General features: G+C 42.4%; 1 long non-coding RNA gene across 2 annotated transcripts; it reads left to right on the top strand.

Annotated features, from left to right (window-relative positions):
• On the top strand, positions 1–26,058 carry LOC148150609 (uncharacterized). 2 transcript variants are annotated; one of them, XR_015751846.1, is made up of 3 exons: positions 1–196; positions 8,269–8,382; positions 25,095–26,058. It is a non-coding gene; the product is annotated as an uncharacterized LOC148150609 (long non-coding RNA). The 2 variants fall into 2 exon arrangements; XR_015751848.1 differs by lacking the exon at positions 1–196 and adding an exon at positions 4,515–4,775.
• Positions 26,059–26,433: the final 375 nt, after the last annotated feature.

Genomic DNA, 26,433 nt, shown 5'->3' with positions numbered 1-26,433 from the left:
GCTAGCTGGCAAACTGAATTCGTGATTACCTAATTACTAGACGATTTATACTTACATCAAAACATGCAATTGATACAATGTGGATGACCTCTTGTTGAACTCTAATTACCAAAGCTTTGTGCTCTGTCATTTGTAAAGTTAAATGTGGATCGGTCTAGGGCAGACACTGGCCAGCACACAAGGTTCAAAAAGCAAGGTATGTTCATGCGACGCATGGTTATTTGAGCAGTTTATGCCGATATGTGTTATTCCAGCTTTTCTAGTGTCTTCCATTGTGTGTGCACATATTCGGGAATTGTCTCCTGATTAAGGAAATTACAATGTTTTGTGGCAAATGGGTTGGCTACTGTGCTTCTTGAGACTTAAAAAGTTGCATTTTCTCCATTTGAGACCATAATGTTATCTGTTTGTAGTGAGGCTTGGAGAGTGCTCTGCTAAAGCCATTTAGAGCCATTGACATTGTGAGCTGATGTTTGCAGCCACGTATACAGGAATGCTTGGCTTACAATTGCTATCAGTACGATTGAAACTTGAAACTTCCGTGACTCATCTTACATTCAGCAATTGCTTTAGATGAGCGCAGAAAATCTGCAACCTACAGGCTCTTTAAAACTGTCTCCTGATAAGGATATGAAAAGATTATCCAATTTAGTTAAAATTGACTTTCACTGGGGGTTCAAAAACATTCATGGAAATATGGAGAATATTGCTGCACAAGTTCAGCACAGTCGCCTTTATTTCATGTCCATGCATTTGGATGCCTCTACAGGACCCATTATTTAAGTAGTTTGGGTCTCCCAAAACGAACAGGTAGCTCACCATTGAAACCCAGCCTCCTGCGGTTCAGTCAATGCCTGGTCTTGACTTGGGTCCCCTCCATCCAGCTGTGGCCACCTCAACCCAAAGGCACATTCCTGATTTTTTTTAATAAGTAATGCGCTCTTTTCTTCTTGCCCTTGTGATTAAAATTTGTTTGCCCAAAATCCAGTTTAAATATGTATATTTGGTAAAATGATGAAACTTGCCATAACACAATTGTCATTGCCAATTAGAATGTCTTTTGTCTTACAATATCCCTTTTGAATCATTTACTTCAAGATGTCAACCTATTTGAAGAACTTTTGACAAGGCATTTTTATTTTACAGCATTCAGAGTATGATTCTAATTACATCTGCAAATTCATTACCAAACAATACGTGAATCAGCACAAGTTGGAATAAGAGCACAAGTTGTGGGCAGCACGGTGGCACAGTGGTTAGCACTGCTGCCTCACAGCGCCTGAGACCCGGGTTCAATTCCCGCCTCAGGCGACTGACTGTGTGGAGTTTGCACGTTCTCCCCGTGTCTGCGTGGGTTTCCTCCGGGTGCTCCGGTTTCCTCCCACAGTCCAAAAAAGATGTGCAGGGTCAGGTGAATTGGCCATGCTAAATTGCCCGTCGTGTTAGGTAAGGGGTAAATGTAGGGGTATGGGTGGGTTTCGCTTCGGCGGGTCGGTGTGGACTTGTTGGGCCGAAGGGCCTGTTTCCACACTGTAATGTAATCTAATCTAATCTAAAGAGGCTATAGTTCCCAAGACAACTGAAAGTTTCTTGTTTGTTTTAGAAGGCAATGGCTTTGAAGGGGTGAATGGTGCAGTGCCTCTTCTGTAGATACTCTATGATGGTATATTCTGGAGGAGTGGTGGTAGACAACTACAATAAACGACTCCTTTCCAATACCAGTCACTGTTAGAGGTAGCAAATAACATAATGTGCCAGCAGTGGATCTTTTGTGAAAATACCTCATGGATGTAGCAGTGTAGGCCTGACAGGCCTCACCAAGAGGATATGAAATTCAGTAGATGCAGAAGAAAACTAAAAGAAAAAAAAGGAAGCAATAAGTTTACCACTTTAAGAGCTTTACAGCTTTAAGAAGACCTTGACAGCTGAATCTTACATATTTGTGGCTAGGTTCAAGTTGCATCGAGTTTTCTGGAGGGATTACTGCAGCATGATTGAATGTGTTTTCTTGCTGTAAGTTACTTGGCTCATTGATTACTTACTCTGAACACATGGCATCCTTCACGTTTGATTCCAGACCTATCTTACCATACATTGTTCCCAAAACAAATCGAATCTCAGCTGATAGCTACTGAAAGACTGGCATCTCATGTGCCTGCACCATCTTTAAAAAAGCTGCTATGCAAACAGATAAGCGCAGCCGTTTCAAAGCTGCCCTGCTTGGTCACAGACAGAATCTGAAAATGTCAGAGGAGGGGAAGATGGTACAGCAATTTCCTAACAGGGACTAGAAGATCTCAGTCGGGGGGTGCTTCTGCAGAGGTGAGGAGTCCTCTTCCCGGTGGATGGTAGAGGAGGCCACAACAGCAGATACTCTCAGCCTGGTCAGTGTCATCTCCGTGGTCCAGAGGAATAGCTGGCAGTGCCATAAGAAGGTATGGATAAGTGCCACATTTTTCTCTCTGTTTCCTCTCTCACACACATCTATTTCTATTTCTGCACTCACCTCTCGCAAACTGCCCACTCTGCCACTCACACAAGTGCCTGCCAGAGCCTCCCTATCCCACATTTCCACCACCACTGCAGAGAAACAGCTGACATCTCTAGAAACCACCACTTCAACCTCTGAGGGAGAGAGTATTGGAGCAAGCAGCAGTGATCTATCTTCTGCACCCCAGCCAGCCCAGGCATTGACACCTCACTGTGAATGTTAGGCTTTGAGAGTATGGAAATACAATCTGGTGAGCACCTCATTGCAATCATAGTCAGACAACCCGAGCCACTTATACAGTGTGCCATGCAGAGGCATCAAAATGATTGGACATGAAACAAAGGGCAACTGTGCTGAATTTGTGCAACAATGTTCTCCATATATTCATGAATATTTCAAAATTCAAGATCCAGTGAAACCCAATTTCGACTTCCTTGGATAATCATTTCAGATGCCAATCAGGGATAGTTTCAGAGAGTTTGCATCTTTTCTGCACTCACCCAAACCATTTGTTGAATGAACCATGAGTCACTGAAGCTTCAAGTCTGGACAGGTTGGCAGCTGCTATGGAAAGCCAGGTCAAGCACCCTCAAGATCTGCTGGCGAGACACACAAACCAATACTCCACAGTCCTCACAACCAAAGGGTAACATGGAACCTGCCATGCATTCTGGTGCTCCTTTTTCACAAAATGACAGGCTGGTGTCAGGAGGCACCCAACTGGAGGAGGAATCACATATGCCACCCCACCTCCCAAGAGAGGCGGCTGGGCCCTCTATCGACCCCTCTCATTGGCCACCTCCAACTCTTGAAGGAGGGTCCATTTGCATCAGGCAGTAAGACCTTCAGCGTGGCCGGGCCATCCAGATACAAGCACCCTCAGTGTTGTCCAGTCTAACCTCCAGGGCCGATCGGCTTCACTGCCGTACAGGCTCCTATCTGTGAGGTGTGGAACCAGGGATACACTAAGATGTAATGGGAGAGTGAGGAGGAAGAAAACCTAATGAGGGCACTTTGCTGCCGGGAGTGACAATGCACTGCACAATATATTACATATTTCTTATATAAATGACACAGCTTTCACTTTACATCTGTCTAAGTAGCCCAAATGTTATTATTTCAGCATGAGATCTAACTTCATATCCATGTATACTCTGTGGAAGTAGGAGGAACCGGGTGTATACCGGGTAATGGAGGCTGTTGACACCATTGACCACCAATCAACAACATCCCTTTTCTTTCCCTGACTTCTGTGTCCATAAAGTATTTGTCTAATTGAGTCTGAAGCAATGTCTGGAGCAGACAGGATCAAAACATGCAGGGATTCAAAGCATTAAGATGGCTGGGGATTAGGGAAACCCTGCCGGTCTATGTCCTAGACCTATATGGGGGCTGTGTGTAATGTTCTTTCTCTTTAAGAGCACTAACATGAGTGGGGCCTGCAGTGCTGCCCTTCATAGGTCAAGTCATTTACCCTGGACCTCGAGTGTTTTCACAGTGATTGCATTTCCCATTGTGCACTTTCCATTTCCTGCTGAAGGGCTTATGCCCGAAACGTTGACTTTCCTGCTCCTCAGATGCTGCCTGACCTGCTGTGATTTTCCAGTGCCACACTTTTCGATTCTGATCTCCAGCATCTGCAATCCTCACTTTTTCCCACTTGCCATTTCCAAAACAATAGAATAGTGACAGTGAGTGAGCTTCTCCACAAGTAGCTTAGAGTCTCCACATCAACATATCCGTCAGCTCCCAAATATCCATATCCCAGAAGCTTCGCAATTTCCCAAATCCTCACCCAATCAGTACACCCACATTTACCCACTGGCAAATGAGGTGACCATGCCAATTGTGGTCTTTCACTGTACCACTTTGAAGCCAGGGTGCTCCTGATTGTGAGTGCACTCCTATCCTGCATCACCACTTTCCCATTGTTGGAGAAATTTGCCCAATGGGTTAGAGATCACAAAACACAGCTCAAAGTGAAATTGACAAACAGTTTATTGTTATAGGATATCGCCGGAAGAGAAACTGACTAAGCTGAAACAGTACAGACAGTCTGCCCAGGCAGTCAAGGATTCTCTTCCCAGAGCTGAGGATGAGACCAGTTTTTATAATAGTGCTGCACAATAAGGCTGATTAAGAAATGGGGAAAATACAATCTATCTGGAAATGGAGTAATCTAGTTACAAGGAAGCTAATTGGAAAACAGTTATCGGATGAATGTCCTGTTCCTCCAGACAATGCAACATCCTGACAGTATCGATGGTTCTATTCCTCTTCGCAGGTACGTGTTAATGTCTCTTCTGAATTCTGAGGTGCTTCCATTGTCTTGTTATGGGATTAATGTCCTTGCTGGTGCCTCTCTGTCTGACCTGCTCTTTTGTGTGGCTTTGGTATTGCTGGGTTGTGAAACTGGCCTTGGGGATATCTGTGGTGCTCTGTCATTGTTAGTGAGCTTGAAGAGTATTCCCTTGTCTGGGTGGGCTGTCTAATTTGGCCTGTGCATCTGCTTAGGCATTCTGAGTGTTTTTTGGTACTGTTGGCCAATTCTGCTTTTGTGGGCTATCATAGGTTGGCAGGGTGGCAGATCTTTTCCCATACCCATCCATATTTTACAGTGACACCATTGCAGATACTGTTGCCCTATTTCACCTTCATCAATACCCCCTTCCCCACGGCCTCAGCTCCAGATCCAAGGGGTTTCCTTCCGGCAAAGTGCTCTACTCCCACCACCCCCACACAACTTCTCCCCAACTCCCTGTCCCCTCAAGTTCGGAGGATGGACCTATGGACTGACAATGACACACTCCCTTGAGCAACCCAACCACACAGCCCTGGATAAGAACTGCTGGACCCTTGCCTGCAGGCTGGATGTTCCCTGACAGGGTTATCACTACCCCCGGACTGGCCGCTGTGGAGCCACAGGACAGACCATAACTCATCATCAGGAGTGCAGAACCAGGATGAAGTACATTTTCTATAGTAGCCAATCCTCTGGACAGGTAAAGGAAGCTGCCTTTGATTTACTGAGCTGGGTCCCCCTGACTTATGTATAGTTCAGTAGATTTGGTGAGGTCTACTCCTCTTGAGGCTTTGAGACATGGCCGCTGACTTGCTGCATATGCGGTGGGTTTGCCATGTAAACAGCTGGCATGTGGTTCAGGTATGATATTGATTTTGCACACTGCTGTCCAGCAAGATGTATGTGACCATGACTGAGGACTACTGACCAGCAAGGCAAGCAGCCTGATTGTGTGATTGAGCTAATTGGCACAGCACAGCACAGCATGGCAAGGTAAGACATGGAACATATAATTAGAATTAGAGTCTCTACAGAGTGGAAACAGGCCCTTCGGCCCAAAAAAGTCAACACCGACCCTCCAAAGAGTAACCCACCCAGACACATTTCCCTATCCTATATTTATCCCTGACTAATGCACCTAGCCTACTCATCCCTGAACACTATGGCAATTTAGGCATGGCCAATTTCACCTAACCTGTACATCTTTGGATTGTGGGAGAAAGTCCACGCAGGTACAGAAGAATGTGCAAACTCCACACACAGTCGCCCGAGGTTGGAATCAAACCTAGATGTCTAGCGCTGTAAGGCAGCAGTGCTAACCACTGAGCCACCATGCTAACAATGAGTGTGAACCAAACATGTGAACACTTATGCGTTGCAGCTTGGCCCTTATGAGCTAGGTTCCTTTTTGCCCACACAACATGCCCAACAGCGAGTTGTCGATGCATCATGCAATATGACTCTGCACTTCCAAAGGACCTGCCAGGCTATGGCAAATGCCAGGTGCCAATTTCCATAGAAAAGGGATGTGTGTAATTGGTACCTGTGGATTATGTTTAATGGCACAGTTTGGTCCAAACCAACATGGATGTCCTTCGAAACAAGCAGCAAGTTGAATTCAGAAGGCTCTACATTGGTTTCTACTTTGAGATTTATTAAGATCTAACATGTTTGCTACATTTGGTAAAATAGAGAGCTGAATAATACTGAGCCGAGTTAGGACATTAACGGGGGCACTTTATAAGCAATAATTCCACATAATTTACAACTCCCCACTGCCGAGTGAAAGCCTCGCCACTTGTCACCACTTGAGGGTGAGCACTGCTGCCTCAGGGACCTGGGTTCGATTCCAGCTTCAGGCAACTGTCTGTGCGAAGTTTGTACATTCTCCCCGTGTCTGTGTGGGTTTTCTCTGGGTGCTCCAGTTTCCTCCCACAATCCAAAGATGTGCACATCAGGTGAATTGGTCATGCTAAATTGCCCATAGTGTTCAGGGATGTGTAGGCTAGGTGCATTAGTCAGGGGTAAATATAGAGTAATCGTGTAGGGAATGGGTGTACGTGGGATACTCTTCGGTGGATTTGTAGGGCAGAATAGCTGTTTCCACACTGTAGGGATTCTATGAAAAGCAAAAATGATGGAATGTGATGCTCCTGACATCGAGACCGGCCTCAAATGACTTCTTGCTCAGTTCTGTCACAAATCTCAGCATGGACAAAGTCACTTAGATTCCATGAGATATGGCAACAGAATTAAGCCATTTGACCCATTGAGTCTGCTCCGCCATTTGATCATAACGGATATATTTCTCAAAAACATGTTCCTGTCTTCTCCCTGTAATCTTTGATCCCCTTACCAATCAAGAACATGTCTATCTGGAAAGCAAATAACTTGGCTTTCACAGCCTTGTGTGGTAATGAGTTCCATAGATTCACCACCCTCTGACCGAAGAAGTATGCCCTCATCTCAGTTCTGAAGGATCGTCTCTTCATTCTGAGGTTGTGCTCTCAGGTCCTAGTTTTTCCTAATAGTGGAAACACATTCTCCATGTTCACTCCTATAATTTCTGTCTTCTACCTCCCTCCCATCTTAAATAGGGATGTTATATTAGTCATTTTCTTGTCCCCGGGTCCGACTTTGACTCCAGTAATTCCTGAAAGATCACAACTGATGCCTCTCCAACCTCCTCAGCAACCTTCCTCATTAGCCCTGGAGTGTAAACCATCTGATCAGAATGATTTATCCACCATCAGACCCTTCAGCTTCCCCTGCACTTTCCCCTGCACTTACCACTGCACTCACTTCTAACACCTGGCTCTCTTGAAGTTCTGGTATGCTGCTGGTTTCTTCCACTGTGAACACCTATTCAGTTCCTCCACTATTTCTCTGATCCCCATTAATATTTCTCCAGTCTCATTTTTCAGCGGTCCAAAGTCCACTCTCATCTGTCTCTCATAAATTTTATACACAGTATCTAAAAAAACAGTCTTCTTTAATCTTACTAGCTAGTTTGTCCTCATATTTCATTTTACCCACTTCCCGCAATGCTTTTTTTAAGTTATCCTTTGCTGGTTTTTAAAGACCTCCCAATCCTTTTGATTCCCACTAATCTTCACCAAATTGTATGCTTTTCCTTTTGCTTTTATGTTGTCCCTGACTTCCCTCACCAGCTGTGGTTGCCTTGTCTTTCTCTTAGCATGTTTCTTCTTCAAAGAACAAAAAACAGGAGCAAGTGCCTTGGCCCACCAAGACTACACTGACATGATGCCTTTTTAAACTAAAACCTTTTCCCCCCATGCGGTCGGTGTCACTCTATTTCTTGCCATTTTATATATCTATCAAGATGCCTCTTAAATGTTGCTGTTGTATCCACTTCCATTGCCTCCTCTGGCAGCACATTCCAGGCACTTACCACACTCTGTGTAAAATGTTTGCCTCTCGCATCTCCTTTAAACTTATCCTTTTTATCTTAAAGTGAGCCTGACATCAGTCGTGGACAAGTTGTTGGAGGGAATCATGAGGGACAGGATGTACATGTGTTTGGAAAGGCAAGGACGGATTGGGTATAGTCAACATGGCTTTGTGCGTGGTAAGTTATCCTTATGAACTACAGTGAGATCTACCTTTCCCTTTCCACATGAGGATTTCTCCTTGCCCCAATTTCTATCCCACATGGACTGAAATTGATTCTGGAAGCCATACCAAGCTTTACGGACCAGCTCATAACCATCAGCCAGTTCAGCTGCTAACTTTGCTGCTTTAACTCTCTGCTCTTCCCCATGAGTTCACACTGCATTCTCACTGAGCCTACCCACAGCCTTTATCTCCAGCCTTTTAAGCTGACTTTCCTTTCTAAGTGTCAGTTTTTGAAGTTCAAAAGCTCTCTTTTTTTTCTCTCCTTTCTCTTTTTCCTCTCTTCTGCTTTCTGCTGCCCTTTCCTTATTCTTGCCTCTAATTCAAGCTGCCTCATATACAATTGAATTCTTGCCATCTATATAGATTCTGATGATTTCTCCAGCAAGTTTAAATGCTGAGCTACTGCTGTAATTCTCTCTCATTTCCTCACAGAAGCAGGCAGTTCCAATTCCAGCTTGTCAGCTAATTCTTGCAACTTGGTCTTATTCATTTTTTGCAAAACTTCCAAAGTCATTACATCTACTTCTAGAACATTTGTAGCGACTGAAAAAGCCATTCCTATTCCAAGCTTTGTCTACCCAACCAAACCAACACCCGAAATAAAGACACTAGCACCTACCACTCGCTGTTTAAAATCCCGTAAAGAGCCCCTAATCTGTTATGGACGAGGCCAGACCACTTAAAACATTCTTAAGCTTGTAGCTCAGACCATAATTTTGCAATTTGTTTCGGTAAGTATACCGTGAAAATTACCTGGAGTAAGTTAGCTAGGTTGACTACTAGATTTTAAAACAGACAAAAATTTATGCACAAAATTACACAATGAAACAAGGATCAGAATAAAGAACCCCTACAGAACTCAGTCTGTCCAAACTAATTATGCTGTTTCAAATGCACACAACAGTCCCAATAAGCAAACTCCCTTTAAAAACCAGTATAATGGAACACATGCTTACAGGTTGAAGTTGGAGGGCAGAAAGTCAGAGAGAGAGAGAGTTTCCACACAGCTCACTGTTGAACTCCTCACAAGTTCAGGATTGAACTAAACTGCTCAGCTAGAGAGCTGACCACTCTCCTTTCATTATACAGGTCATTTCTAAAACATGACCACTTCCGTCTGAAGTCTTGTCTGTTTACATGTGAACAAAAGGCCTCTCAAAATCCTTTTCATCTCTGTATCAAACCAGTCTGATTGGAGCCCAGCCTGGTTTATTACTTCTCTGAAAAAAGTACTCAAAGACAGAGTATCCTTGAGCCAAGGAACAGCTGTTAGAAAAAAATGGACTAACTTTGTGACACCTCCCCCCTAAAAATAAATTAACCATCAATATCAAAAAATGGCTTCATTTTTAACCCTTCAAAACCCGGTTAGTAGTCTAAACACACATATACACTATTCTGGATTAGTGGTGCTGGAAGAGCACAGCAGTTCAGGCAGCATCCAAGCAGCTTCAAAATCGACATTTCGGGCAAAAGCCCTTCATCAGGAATAAGGGCTTTGGCATTATGACTATGGGTGAGCTCCAGTCACTGTAATTCAGTTCGATTATGCCATCTTGGAGCATGCGCTCTATCTCCTTCTGAACCTGTGCCAACTTTAGAGGGTTATGCCTATAAGGATGTTGCTTAATAGGAACAGCATCTCCTATCCCTACATCATGCACAATTAGGTTAGTACTTCACAGTTTATTTCTACATATCTCACCATTTGATAGTAATAACCTTTTCAGGTCATTGCAATTTTCATATGGAAGGTAACTCAATAATTTATCCCAATTTTTGACAACTCCCTCATTGTCCAGTTTGATTTGAGGAATATCCAATTCAGAATCCTCTGAACTTGGTTCTTCCTTCTGTCCTGTGATCAATAACACCTTCTCCTCTTGCTTTCCTTCCCTATCAAAATACCTTTTGAGCATATTCATATAGAGTCATGGACTCATAGAGATGTACAGCATGGAAACAGACCCTTCAGTCTAACCCGTCCATGCCAACCAGATATCCCAACCCAATCTAGTCCCACCTGCCATATCCCTCTAAACCAGGCCCATATCCCTCTAAACCCTTCCTATTCATATACCCATCCAAATGCCTCTTAAATGTTGCAATTGTACCAACCTCCACCACATCCTTTGGCAGCTCATTCCATGTACGTACCACCCTCTGCGTAAAAAAGTTGCCCCTTAGGTCTCTTTTATATCTTTCCCCTCTCACCCTAAACCTATGCCCTCTAGTTCTGGACTCCCCGACCCCAGGGAAAAAGACTTTGTCTATTTATCCTATCCATGGCCCTCATAATTTTGTAAACCTCTATAAGGTCACCCCTCAGCCTCCGACACTCCAGGGAAAACAGCCCCAGCCTGTTCAGCCTATACCTGTAGCTCAAATCCTCCGACCCTGGCAACATCCTTGTAAATCTTTTCTGAACCCTTTCAAGTTTCACAACATCTTTCCAATAGGAAGCAGACCAGAATTGCACGCAATATTCCAACAGTGGCCTAACCAATGTCCTGTACAGCCGCAATATAACCTCCCAATTCCTGTACTCAATACTCTGACCAATAAAGAAAAGCATACCAAACGCATTCTTCATGATCCTACCTACCTGCGACTCCACTTTCAAGGAGCTATGAACCTACACTCCAAGGTCTCTTTGTTCAGCAACACTCCCTAGGACCTTACCATTAAGTGGATAAGTCCTGCTAAGATTTGCTTTCCCAAAATGCAGCACCTTGCACTTATCTGAATTAAGCTCCATCTGCCACTTCTCAGCCCATTGGCCCATCTGGTCCAGATCCTGTTGTAATCTGAGGTAACCCTCTTCCCTGTCCACGACACCTCCAATTTTGGTGTCATCTGCAAACTTACTAACTGTACCTCTTATGCTTGCATCCAAATCATTTATGTAAATGACAAAGAGGAGAGGAGGGCCCAGCACCGATCCTTGTGGCACTCTACTGGTCACAGGCCTCCAGTCTGAAAAACAACCCTCCACCACCACCTTCTATCTTCTACCTTTGAGCCTATGACACACTCTGTGAGATTTTTTCCTGTCTGGAGTCCTTATCAAGTAGTTCACCACACTCAATTTGTTCTCAATTTGATAAGGTCCACTAACCCTTGTTATTAAAAGTTCACCTGTCACCGGAGGTAACACCAATTGTAAAATTGCAAATTTGTGATTTTTTATCTGCTTCCTGTTTCATTTTATGTCGTGATACTTTTAAATGCTGTCTAGCCAACTCACCAGCTCTGTTTAATCATTCTCTAAAAATTGACACATAGTCCAAATGGGTGGTCTCTGAATTCTGACTTATTAATTTCTCCTTCATCAATTTTAACGGTCCTCTTACTTCATGCCCAAAAATGAATTCAAATGGACTGAATTTGGTCGATTCATTTGGTTAATCTCTGATGCAAAAAGGACAAACAGAACTTCCTTGTCCCAGTCATCTGGATAATCCTGACCATAAGCCTTCAACATGGTCTTTACTGTTTGATGCCATCTCTCTGGCACTCCCTGCAATTTGTGATGGCACACAGTAGATTTGAATTGCTTTATTCCCAAGTTATCAGTAACCTCCTTGAATAGTTTGGTCGTGAAATTTGATCCTTGATCTCTATTTGTTGTCCATATCTAGTAAAATATTTAAGAAATTCTTCTATAACCCTTTTAGCTGTGATGTTGCATAATGGGATTGCCTCTGGAAATCTCGTCGTCACATCCATTATTGTTAATACATACTTATTACCACTTTTTGTTTGAGGTAGGGGACCTACACAATCAACCAAGACTCTGTGAAAGGTTCCTCAAATGCTGGAATAGGTATTAAATGTGCAGATTTTATTACTGCCTGTGTTTTTCCGATTAGGTGACAAATAAGCCACATTTGGCAAAATTCCACTCCATTTTTGTGTAGTCCAGGCCAGTAAAAATGTCTGTATTTTAGCCTGTGTTTTCCTCACCCCAAATGACCTCCAAGTGGTAGATCATGTGCCACTCGCTGCACCTCCTTTCTATTACCTACTGGCAATTCAATTTGATGAATCTCTGCCTATTTCTCATCTGTTTGAATGGTCTTCATTTCCTTATTAAGATATAAATTGTTAAGTAATAATTCACAGGAATGTCTTTTGATATAACTGTTTCAAGTTCTCATCTTTCTTCTGTAATTCAATCACCTAGCAGAGCTAAAGATACTTGCATGTTTACCTATTTGCTCCTTCTCTGGTTCACTTATCTGATCAAAATTGGACTTGGATAACACTATGCCAGCTTCCTTATTGGTGCCTTTTGATCTCTCCTACTTGTGATGATGCAATCAGGGAAAATTCCTGGAAAAACACTCTTCATGTCTTCAATTGCCTGCGTCTCCACTGGTTTTTCAACTAGAGTAGGCAGCACACCTACCAGTGAATCAGCTGTGTCATTTGTAAGGTCAAACTGTATTCCTGGAGCTGAGAGTTTGTCCAGTACCCTGACCACAAATTCTCCACTCTTCTCTGGACTCTCTAGCCTCACTTTACATAATTGAGCTCTTTTTGTTTCCCTGTTACAAGTACCTTTTCTGGCAATAGTCCCTCAGGCGTGCATATTTCCTCATCGTTCAGCATTACAGACTGAGATGATCCTGTGTCCCTTAATATTTTAACCTCCTTACCTACTGCTCCTGGCTTATGTGAATAAACTTTACCCTTGCATGTATATTTTTTAAGCAGATCTGGCACTTCCTCCTTAATCAACCTCTGATCATCTTGTACACTGTGAGGCAGTTGTCTAACTTCTCTTGTGCTTTTTGTTACTAGTCAAACAAACTCCCAGACCTGTCTAGTTTTCCTGCATCTGGCTTTCTCCTAGCCCACCAACACAGTGATTTTGTATGGCCCACTTTATTACAATGAAAACACTGGAGCTTTTTAACTTCTTTGTTCCCCTCAAGAGTTTCTTTTTTACCCTGTGGAAGTTATCCTTATGATCTTCACTGAGATCTACCTTTCCCTTTCCACGTGAGGATTTCTCTGCCCCAATTTCTATCCCTCATGGACTGAAATTGATCTGGAAGCCAAACTGGATTTTATGGACAAGCTCATAATCATCAGCCAGTTCAGCTGCTAACCTTGCTGTTTTAACTCTCTGCTCTTTCACATCAGTTCACATTATGTTCTCACTGAGCCTACCCTCCACCTTTATCTCCAGCCTTTTAAGCTGACTTTTCTTTCTAAGTGTCAGTTTTTAAAGTTCAAAAGCTCTCTCTTTTTTCTCTCTTCTGCTTTTAATCGTATTTCAAACTGTTGCCCTTTCCTTATTTCTCGCCGCTAACTCAAGCTGCCTCATATACAATTTAATTCTTGCCATCTATATAGATTCTGATGATTTCTCCAGCAAGTTTAAATGCTGAGCTACTGCTGTAATTCTCTCTCATTTCCTCACAGAAGCAGGCAGTTCCAATTCCAGCTTGTCAGCTAATTCTTGAAACTTGGTCTTATTCACTTTTTGTAAAACTTCCAAGTCACTGTATCCACTTCCAGAAAATTTTTAGCGACTGAAAAAGCCATTCCTAGTCCAAGCTTTGTCTACCCAACCAAACCAATACCTAAAATAAAGACACTAGCACCTACCACTCGCTGTTTAAAATCCCACAAAGAGCCCCTAATCTGTTATGGACGAGGCCAGACTACTTAAAACATTCTTAAGCTTGCAGCTCAGACCATAACCTTGCAATTTGTTTCGATAAGTATACAGTGAAAATTATCTGGAGTAAGTTAGCTAGGTTGACTACCAGGTTTTAAAAGGACAAAAATTTATGTAGAAAATTACACAATAAAACACAAAGAACAGAATAAAGAACCCCTACAGAACTCCGTCTGTCCAAACTAGACTTAATTTATGCTGTTTTGAATACACACAACAGTCCCAATAAGCAAACTCCCTTTAAAAACCAGTATAAATGGAACACATGCTTACAGGTTGAAGTTGAAGGGCAGAAAGACAGAGAGAGAGAGTTTCCACACAGCTCACTGTTGAACTCCCCACCAGTTCAAGATTGAACTAAACTGCTCAGCTAGAGAGCTGACCACTCCCCTTTCATTATACAGGTCACTTCTAAAACACGACAATTTTGGCCTGAAGTCTCATCTGCTTACACGTAAACAAAAGGCCTCTCAAAATCCTTTTCATCTCTGTATCAAACCAGTCTAATCGGAGCCCGGCCTGGTTTCTTACCCCTCTGAAAAAACATGAGATTATCCACAGTGAGGGAAAACAACACCTGTGGCAGCAGCACAAAAGAAAACTCACCATCCTAGAGCAAAAGAAACATCACTCAGAAACTGGTTATAAGTGCTACAGTAGGAGTGTGAACTAGGGCAAGAAAGGAATAACAGCCACACTTTTAAATACTGAGGCTGTACGATCGAAGCTCTGAAAGGAGTAACTGAAACCTCCACAGGTAAAGTTAGAGATACCTAAGGGAAAACTTTACATAAAATATGTACAAAGATCAGAAGTGAAAGACCAGGGAATGAGAAAGAGAATTCTTACCTCACGTTATGAACAGCACCACCATCGATCAATGTTACGCTCCATCAGGAACTTCAAGGAACAGTGAAATGGCCAAAAATAAATTTGAACCAGGGCTACAGAATCCGGATGGTCTCAGAATTTTCTTAAACAGAAATTAGCAAATTCAAACAAATCTAGTGGTAAAAGTCCAACAACAAGAATAGAAGTCAAGAAAAGTTGAAGATTTAGAAGTACTGGGACTCAGCAATTAACCCTCAGTTTAGGCAAGAAGATTTACAAAGGCTGCAGCCAGATAATTTTATGTTGAATTTTACACAGAGGGTTCAAAAGTTAGAAAAACCTGAAAACAGCAAGAAAACTCAATAAACAGATTAGAAAAACAATATAACAAAGAAACAGATTTTAAAAACTTGAAAAACGTAAGTTAGTACAGAAGAGCCAGCAATACAACCTAAAATAGACAGGCAAGAGATTAGAAGAACAGAGCAGGCCAGACAGCATCAGGAAGTGGAGAAGTCAATGTTTTGGGTGCACCCCTTCTTCAAAACAGGACTGGCTGCCTTTATGGAATAGGCAGTAGACCATCCATGGGAATGTCCACTGGAGGTGCAAATGTATTGGGGATCTGTTCCAGCACTGCTCCCCTCTATTTTCCCACCACTATGTCTTCAAAGCAGGAAAATACAGCTTAATGAGGTCCATGTCATTCATAAACATAATATGAATATGCAATATGTCAATTTCATTATTTGAACTACGGAATTTGAAAAAAAAATTGATGGTCCAGCCTATATTTCCAGAACACCTCCATTACATTCCCTACTATGTGAAACAGGCCATTTGGCCTATCAAGTCCACACTAACCTTCTGAAGAGTAACTCACCCAGACCTGTTTCCCTCTGAATGATGCATCTAACACTATGGGCAGTTTAGCATAGCCAATTCACCTCACCTGCACATCTTTGGATTGTGGGAGGAAACCCACACAGACACGGGGAGAATGCACAAACTCCACATCGTCACCCAAGGCTGGAATTGAACCCAGGTCCCTGGCACTGTGAGGCTGCAGTATTAACTACTGAGCCACCCATGTGGGAAGCAAAGTCATTTCAGATGATTCTCTGGTTATGACTGGATAGATAAGAAGAGAATCTGGCATATAGCACAATCCTTTATAAGAAAAATAAGATTTAAGAGGGCATATTTCAATAGTTCTTTAGGTGTCCTGCAAAATCACCAACCAAAAATGTTGGCATGCACTATGCATAGTTTTCCAGCCATCGAGCCCATGTGCGGTGCTTTGGAATTTCGGGTATGTGCTCTTGGTGAGTGAAGCTTCAGCCAGGATTCCAAGGTTTAAAAATTTATTTGGCAATCACATTATTTTCCATTGGCTGTCTTTTTCAAAGTTAGGACAGGGTCTCTGTGGCATGTGCTTTCTACAGGGTAGATCTTCACATAGAAATTGAGTAATGTCCTTGCTGTATGGGTGCAAGTATTTTGATGGAAATGAAAATTGGGCAGTTTACAACAAGCAATTCCTTTGGTAAAGCCTGTTTTACACTTAGTTGATATGTTACATCCTAAATATATGGGTTTCAATGCTATTTTCTGTCATTTTTCTTAAAGCCATTAAATACAATATTGTTTGGGACAGACTTGAAGGTGTCAGGTTGGTGGAGAAGAGTGTTCATCTGTCAGTTTTCTGAAGCTGTTAAAGAAAGTTATTTAATCTACAGACAGAGTTCATTCACTCATCCAAAAAATCATAAGGCAAAATTAAGGAAACCAGAGTTTAGACATTGCAAAATGCCAGGGGTTTACAAAGCAATGAAGAGGAAAGTTCAAGATCATTTAGGATTAAAACAACAACATAATGACTTTTTCAAAATAGCTCCAAATGATTTGATGGATTTTTAAATGTTGTGCTGGAGGTCTGTACACTCAGCATGGGACACATTAAAATAAAGCTTAAACTATCCCTCTGGCCTTGTAAAGTACAGATGTGAACTATACAGGCTCAGTTATAATCAGATAAAGAAAGGAACATTGCATAAACTAAATGAGAATGTTATGGCGGTTATTTGAAAAACTGAGCATTACTAGACTGGATAATAAATTCACCAAACATTTCCTTTTCACTCTAGATTTTGCCAGGTCCTCCATTAATTTTCTTAACAAAACTACTATAATTTCTCCAGATGTACATATATTCCAAAGTTAATAAAACAAATCAACAGGCTTACATTTCCTGGCTCATGGAAGGCTGAAGGCAAACAGTCTTTCTCCTTGACATCTGTGAAAGCTATTCCTAAACCAGCCAAATGTGAGGTACTCAGAATTTCAATTTTCCCTTTCCTCTTGTTGGAATATTTTTGACTTCCTTATTTCACACCTTCATTCCTAACCCACCTGAAACTGCTTAATAGAGAAGGAAATTAAACAGTACCACCACAGGTCACATATTTATATTTGATATGGCAGAACTAATAGTACAACAAAATGTGAGGCACAAAGAATCAAAATTAGGAAAAGTACTGATCAGCACATAATGGAATTTTTGATATAAGGCCTTTATAAGTAGGCTTTGCTGGAAATGCGAAGTCAGAGAAAAATCCCTATTGTGAATTCAAGTACTAGCTCCCCATGTTAGCAACTAAATTTATACAATAATCCAGATCCACTCACTTCAATCTGATAGATCTGGCCATAACTCTCAGTGAGAACTTGTTAAAGAAGGCAAACACCAACTAGAAATAGACAATAAATGTGGGCCAAGTCAATTGTTACTTGGGCAGGTGCAGTGTTCCACTAGCCATTATAGTGTATGAGCAGTCAGATCACTATGCTATATGAGCTGCTGCTCATGATGAAAGTTATTGTCATCATCCTTTTTGAGAGTGGAGATCTCTGTAGCTACTTCCATTAAAACCTTTGGATACAGGTCATCAGGCTGGTGATGTTTCTGCCTTTAGTCCCATTCATCCGATCCTCTGGCCCACAACTTCTTTTCACCACTTTGTATATCTTTGTTTTTCATTGAATACTCTCCTTGATCATCTTTGTTAGCCACAAGTAGTTCATCCTTTTCATTGAGCTCTTCTTTTGGATTGGAATAAATTTTAGCTGAGCATTATGAAATAACTACTTCAATGTCTGCCACGTCTGATCCACTGACCTTCCCATTGCTTTATTTCACAGCTGGCTTTCAACTCTTTCTCCACATCTCTGTAATTGCCTTTATTTAAATTGATGATACTCATTTGAGACCTAAGTTGTTCTCCTGCAAACTGAATTCCTGCTATGTTGTGATCACTGTCCCCTCAATAATGTTGCTGCAATTACGACAGAGACCCCAATGCTAAGTCTGACTTTTCCAAGATTCTAAACTGTTCTGTGCGGCCACCTGTATCCCTGTAAATCACCATATTGGATGGTGCTTCATGTACCCCTCAGCATTCACCTTTCCAGATCCTTGTACTCTGATGCAGCATCTCCTCTCTAGCTTTTTTTTCTGTTATTAATCTTATATATTTGTGTACATATAGTAGTATATTTGCTACCACCTAGCTCCATCCCCATCTCTGAATTCACAATTTCTGGTTGCCTGGAGTTTGTTCTATTGTTAAAGGACCTTTACTCCTTGGTTCTGAGGAAAGGTCATTTGTCCTAAAACATTAACAGTGGTTAGCACTGCTGCCTCACAGCGCCAGAGACCCGGGTTCAATTCCCGACTCAGGCGACTGACTGTGTGGAGTTTGCACGTTCTCCCCGTGTCTGCGTGGGTTTCCTCCGGGTGCTCCGGTTTCCTCCCACAATCCAAAAATGTGCGAGTCAGGTGAATTGGCCATGCTAAATTGCCCGTAGTGTTAGGTTAAAGGGGTAAATTTAGGGGTATGGGTGGGTTGCGCTTCGGCGGGTCGGTGTGGACTTGTTGGGCCGAAGGGCCTGTTTCCACACTGTAAGTAATCTAATCTAAAAAAAAATTAACTCTGACTTTTTTCCACAGATGCTGCCAGACCCGCTGAGCTTTTCCAGCAATTTCTGTTTTGTTTCTGTTCTCTTTGGACTTGGAAGATTGTAGGTTTCGGCATTTATTCCTGACAGTGTGAGACCACTGAACCTCTTTAAACTGGGGCACAATTCATCTCTTGAATCTCCTTTACTGAAAACATAATCCCTGCTGAAACAGACAATTACTCCATTTCTATACCTGGATGAGCTCTAATCTAATATGCTTCACAGAATGTTACAGTTGCAATATCCTGGATCTCTAGATTGGCATCTTTCATCTTTTGGAATTATCTTGTTTCTCCAAGCTAGTAGCTTCTTTTAGACAGCATTCTGTGTCTACAGGCATCATTTACCCCATCTCAGTGAAAGCTTCCATGGAGTCGTACACACATTCAGTATGTGTGAGCTGACTGGAATTCTCAATCTGCCATTCAACTGTGTTGAAATGTGTGCACTCTTTACTTCAGATTGTTCACTATGGTGGACACTTTTATTCACCCATTGTAATTACATTGCCGGTCAAATTGTCACCATCCTCTTCAAGTACGTAGATCCAAGGGTCATGCTTGATCTGGTGGAGTAGAGGAAAATCACAGAGACAATGCGGGGACCTCAATTGTCTTACTCCTATATGGTCCTAAGCTGACACACCATCTGTGACTTGCCTCACATCCTTTAAAAAATACCTGGATGAGCACTTGGCATGACATATTATTCAAGGCTATGGGGCCAAGTGCTGGTAAATGAGATTAGATTGAAGTCAGGTATTTCTTATTTGTCAATGCAGATTTGATGGGCCAAATGGCTTCTTCTGAACTGTATGAGTCAATGTGACATGATCATATTAGGCTTTACTTAATACATTCCTCAGTATTAACTTTGTCAGATCTTTAAACTCTTACATAACATCAGTAACACCCATAATCTGAAAAGAAGTGATGGTACAGATGCATGATTATTTTTAGCACATAGGGTCCTAGTTATCCCACATTACTTCATTTCTGTGATTTTTCGCAGGCATTTACTGATCTAACAAAGAAACTGTTTGTCATCATGCAATAAACTAACACCAGAGGCTTGCTATGAAGTTACTTCCTAAAATGCATCGTTGAAACTTTGAAGGAACTTTGGTTTTGGACATTAGCGCTGAATGTTTTAACTGTGAGCTAAAATATTTTTTCTGGCCGTCAAAAGAGACCTTCAGACCAAGCTCTTGCTTTTCTGCTTGCACATTTAAAGAATAAAGTTGGAAGCTGCTTCAGCAAGAGTTTGAAAGGCAGTGAGACATCTATATTCATCATCTGGCAGGAAGGAAAATACAGCAGATAGCAGGTGGTAATGCAAGGCATCAACGTGGCAACAAACTGGAGGTCTTCAATATTTTTAACACTCTTTGATCTGATCTGAAGCTGTCTGCTTTGGTGGATGTAAAAGATTCTTTGGCACTGTTTTGAAGAGCAGAGTACAATTTATCTTATTACTATCATGTTCTTGTTTGTGGCTTCATGTTCACCATAAATTGGCTGCTGCATTTCCTCCATCTCAACCACAACTGCAGTTCCAAAAATGTACTTATTTAGCTGTAAAGTGCTTTCAGACATCCAGTGGCCTTGGAAAGCATCATATAAATGCAACTCATTCCTTATTTTTGTGATCATTCACAAATTCATTGAAGCGGCAATCTAACATTTTTGTATTTCTTGAAGAAGAGTCAATCAAGAACATACATGCTGGTCTGTGGTCTTTAAACGAATAAGGCCAGCAGATGCTTGGAACATGACCACCACATACATGTCCCTCTCAAAACCACAAACCATCACCATACCTTCACTGGGTCAAATTCTAATAACACTGTCAGTGTCCCTCCACCCTCAGGACCACAATGATTTATGAAGGCCATCTTCTCCAGGACAATTCAGGATGGACAATAAATGCTGGCCCAGCCAGTGACACCCACATTCCATGAATACATTTTGGAAAACAATTATGCATTATCCTCACTTATTCCACCAAAATATGTAAATTAAGCCAAGAGATAGATCAGTAGAGAAACAGTGGCAGACGTTTAAGGGATATTTCAGAGTGCTCACAATTAATATGTTTCTATTATAAAGGAAAATTCCAAAGGGAAACCCATCATCTGTGGTTGCCTAAAAATATCAAGGGAAGTATTCAGCTAATGAAGAAAGTGTATAATTGTGAAATTTTGAGCTGCAGGTTTAACAATTGATCATATTACACCGTGGGCAACACGGTGGCACAGTGGTTAGTACTGCTGCCTCACAGCACCAGAGACCCAGGTTCAATTCCTGCCTCAGGCAACTGTCTGTGTGGAGTTTGCACATTCTCCCGTGTCTGTGTGGGTTTCCTCCCACAGTCCAAAAAAAATGTGCAGGTTAGGTGAATTGGCCATGCTAAATTGTCTGCAGTGTTAGATGTAGGGTCTGGGTGGGTTGCTCTTTGGAGGGTCAGTGGGGACCTGTTGGGCCAAAGGGCCTGTTTCTACACTGTGAGTAATCTAATCTAAACTAAAAGGTTTATGTGGCAAATAAATTACAGCATGAGTGGGAAGCTAGGTAGAAATATAAGACAATTAGCAAGAGTCCCCAGGGATACCTAAATAGGAAAAGAGTAAGTAAAGTGAGTGTATGTTGTTGAGAGAGTGAGAATCGGGGTTTTATAACAGTTAATAAAGAAATGGTAGATGTAATGAATAAATACTTTGCTTCTGTCTTCGCAATAGAGGAAACAACAAACATCCCAGTCATATCTGTATGTAGCAGATGGAAGAAAGAGAGGAAGATGATTATGACCATTAGGGAAGTGATAATAAGGAATTTTTCTGTGGATAGATAAGATTTTAAGTCCTGATGGGCTTCATCTTAAGTTATTAAAAAAAGCTAATGAGCTAGTAGATGCAATTTTCTTAAAACAATTAGAATCTGCAAAGGTTAATAATATGTAAATAAGAACAAAAAGCCATTTGGCCTTCAAGCCTCTTCCATCATTGAACATGGTCATCGCTGATCATCCAGCTCAATATCCTGTTTCCACTTTCTCCCCATACCCTTCGATCACTATAACCCTAAAAAACTATATCCATCTCCTTCTTAAAAGTTCCACCAGACTGGAAAGTAGCAAATCAAATCCTTCTATTGAAGGAGGGAGAAGTGGAAAATAGGAAGCAGTAGACCAGTTTCTTGATGTCTATTTTGAGAGAACTATCAAAATCAATTATTAAGGGGGTTATTACTGAGCACTTAGAAACTGTGGCTTTTCCAAATTGGACGTAACGGTTGGCTCCTATAAGGGTTTGTACTGTGCCTTCAACCTTTGCAATTTGTATCAATTAGTTAGATGAGAGGATTGAAGGTTTGGTGGCATAGGAGCATCATACAATCTCTGCTCATCACTCCCATTCAGCCTTGGAGATGCCAGGGAAGGCAAAAGCGGTGTCATGTTTTAACAATGCCTCATGAGAGATGCTCCTGAATTCCTTGGTTGTCAAGAAGCGAAAGAACTAAAGAAATTTGTATTTGGAAGGAAAGATTTACCCCACCTGGTACATGCCTCATATTATCTAATTGGGTTCATGAACAATTGTGTTCCCTATTTTTGGCCCTCCTGCCCGAAATCCACAAACCTGACTGCCCCGGCCGACCCATTGTCTCAGCCTGCTCCTGCCCCACTGAACTCATCTCTGCATACCTCGACACGGTCCTGTCCCCCTTAGTCCAAGAACTCCCCACCTACGTTTGGGACACCACCCACGCCCTCCACCTCCTCCATGATTTTCGCTTCCCCGGTCCCCAATGCCTTATCTTCACCATGGACATCCAGTCCCTGTACACCTCCATCCCCCATCACGAAGGACTTAAAGCCCTCCGCTTCTTCTTTTCCCGCCGTACCGACCAGTACCCTTCCACTGACACCCTCCTTCGACTGACCGAACTGGTCCTCACCCTGAACAACTTCTCTTTCCAATCCTCCCACTTCCTCCAAACCAAAGGAGTAGCCATGGACACCCGCATGAGCCCCAGCTATGCCTGCCTCTTTGTAGGATATGTGGAACAGTCCATCTTCCGCAGCTACACTGGCACCACCCCCCACCTTTTCCTCTGCTACATCGATGACTGTATCGGCGCTGCCTCGTGCTCCCACGAGGAGGTTGAACAGTTCATCCACTTTACCAACACCTTCCACCCCGACCTCAAATTCACCTGGACCGTCTCAGACTCCTCCCTCCCCTTCCTAGACCTTTCCATTTCTATCTCGGGCGACCCAATCAACACAGACATTTACTATAAACCGACCGACTCCCACAGCTACCTAGATTACACCTCCTCCCACCCTTCCCCCTGTAAAAACGCCATCCCATATTCCCAATTCCTTTGTCTCCGCCGCATCTGCTCCCAGGAGGACCAGTTCCAAAACCGTACAACCCAGATGGCCTCCTTCTTCAAGGACCGCCATTTCCCGCCAGACGTAGTCGACGATGCCCTCCACCGCATCTCTTCCACTTCCCGCTCCTCCACCCTTGAGCCCCGCCCCTCCAACCGCCACCAGGACAGAACCCTACTGGCCCTCACCTACCACCCCACCAACCTCCATGTACAACATATCATCCGCCGTCATTTCCGCCACCTCCAAACGGACCCCACCACCAGGGATATATTTCCCTCCCCGCCCCTATCAGCGTTCTGAAAAGATCACTCCCTCCGTGACTCCCTCGTCACATCCACACCCCCCACCAACCCAACCTCCACTCCCGGCACCTTCCCCTGCAACCGCAAGAAATGCAAAACTTGCGCCCACACCTCCCCCCTTACTTCCCTCCAAGGCCCCAAGGGACACTTCCATATCCACCATAAATTCACCTGCACCTCCACATACATCATCTATTGCATCCGCTGCACCCGATGTGGCCTCCTCTATATTGGGGAGACAGGCCGCCTACTTGCAGAACGTTTCAGAGAACACCTCTGGGACACCCGGACCAACCAACCCAACCACCCCGTAGCCCAACACTTTAACTCTCCCTCCCACTCCACCAAGGACATGCAGGTCCTTGGACTCCTCCATCGCCAGACCATGGCAACACGACGGTTGGAGGAAGAGCGCCTCATCTTTTGCCTGGGAACCCTCCAACCACAAGGGATGAACTCAGATTTCTCCAGTTTCGTAATTTCCCCTCCCCCCACCTTGTCTCAGTCAAATCCCTCGAACTCAGCACCGCCTTCCTAACCTGCAATCTTCTTCCTGACCTCTCCGCCCCCACCCCACTCCGGCCTATCACCCTCACCTTGACCTCCCTCCACCTATCGCAATTCCAACGCCCCTCCCACAAGTCCCTCCTCCTTACCTTTTATCTTAGCCTGCTGGACACACTTTCCTCATTCCTGAAGAAGGGCTTATGCCCGAAACGTCAATTCTCCTGTTCCTTGGATGCTGCCTGACCTGCTGCGCTTTTCCAGCAACACATTTTCAGCTCTGATCTCCAGCATCTGCAGCCCTCACTTTCTCCCCTAACAAGAGTATTCCCCATTTCAATTCCAATAGGGTGTACGTTAATGGGTATTCATGACGTGCTAATGGTTACCAAATAGTTTCCTGATCAGGCGTGTCGGGAATGCCTGAGTTGTTCTGAGAATGCAAGAGAAAATGTTTTGGGAAACTGAATTTGTGCCTCCTGCCCAAGTTTTCCAACATAGCCTTCGAAAGGTACAGATTGATAGTCAGTATAATGTTACCTGTCACTCAAGAATATTACAATCGCCACAAATAATTTTACAAATTACCTGAGTATTGTTCCCGAAAGAATTATTTTGTGTGAAATCCTATCTTTACATCTGAATGACTTCTGGTTACATGCCCCAACCCCAAACGCCACCACTAACCCCTCACCCGCCCACACCACAGGAAGCCTGATCATGGATTGTCTAATTGATTCATGAATATTGTTTCCTCAGAGTTGTTTGTAATTTGCCATGCTTCCTAATGTATCATTTTCTATCAAGATACCCATGATAATGGTTCCTACAAGATGGCTAAGTTTCTGATCAGTTTACAGTTCAGAGAATAGCATGTCATACATTTTCCTATTAGCTTTATGCCATTTCTTCTTTCAGAGATTGAAAATGGAATACGGCTCATTGCTCCAGCATATCTCGACAAACCCTCCACTCCTCATCAATCCCTGACTGATTGAAGGGTCTGAACTCTGTCAATGTTCTGTTTGCAGATAACATTCAGTATTTAAGATCTCAGAAAGTTCATGGTCAGTTACTTTCCACATTTTCTGCCCTCAATTTTCATTTTTCACAATACATCCAGTTGCTCCTGAAACTCCGGATCCAATCTTCTGACCTCAAAGCAAATCAGGAAACTCAATAGCAGAACTAGCACATGGACTTTTATATCAACTGTAACCTCATGTGGATGGATATGAAGATGAGATGACATAATTATATCATGATGTCACAGTGACAGAGGCAAGCAAATGCACACAGACTGTGAAGAAAAGATACAATAGTGTTTACTAGTGAAAATTGTAATCACAGAGAACAGTATTATGTACACTGTTGTAAATAAAAGTTGGCAGAACCTAATTCAGGCAAACAACAGTCACTTATTGGCAAGGGAAAACTATTAGAGACCATAAAGTACCAGAACAACCTAAGATAGCTATCTCATTAAAATTGAATGCAACCCCGAAGTACAAACCTCATGGTAACAGAAGCCAGCAAGTATTTCATAAACTAATTCTTTGCCTGAGGTGTCCTGAAAGTTATCAAGGTCAAGGTCCCACAAATTATAAAAATGATATGTCCAAAAAATTCATTGTCTAACATTTACAGAAAGGGCATGAGTTCATACATTACAATTTGCAGTTCGTCCTTTGTTTTAGAGAACTAGCAATGCAAAATTATTGCTATTTTCCTTTCATATTGAATATTAAATATATTATCAGCAATAGCAGTGCATAATAGAGACCAATTCCCAATTGTACAGTTGACCCTGACCAGAGTCCTTCTGAAAGTTGCAAGGTTTGGGAGCTTTATTGAACAAAATTCTAACCACCTTTGTTGTATGAGAATAAGACCATAAAACCATAAGATACACAAGCAAAAAGTTGTGATTGGATCATTATTTTAAAATTCCTTTTGCAAAGTCTATCTTCTAATGACACTGGGAAAGAGCTTGTTTTTCAGGAGGGCTGGGTTTTATTACATTACCCTGACCTGTGCATCTTGAGATTGCTTGAAATAGGAAATACCTTTTAACTGAAGGTTAATTTGAATCCAAAGAAATATTTTCAAGGTTATTGTGAGATAGTTTCTTTAATTAATTGTCACTGATGAAACATATATGAAGAGATAATTTTATGAAATCACACTCCTAATTGATGGCTTCAGAGTTACTTCAGAGTTCCTGTTATGTAATTTGCCACTCATTTGAGAAATGGAA

Source organism: Chiloscyllium plagiosum, unplaced genomic scaffold (assembly GCF_037043375.1).
Source record: "Chiloscyllium plagiosum isolate Xiang-an unplaced genomic scaffold, Cpla_swu_hap1 HiC_scaffold_3, whole genome shotgun sequence".
NCBI classification, from domain to species: Eukaryota; Metazoa; Chordata; class Chondrichthyes; order Orectolobiformes; family Hemiscylliidae; genus Chiloscyllium; species Chiloscyllium plagiosum.
The sequence above is the reverse complement of the archived record's forward strand: the minus strand, read 5'-3'. Positions and strand labels throughout refer to the sequence as shown.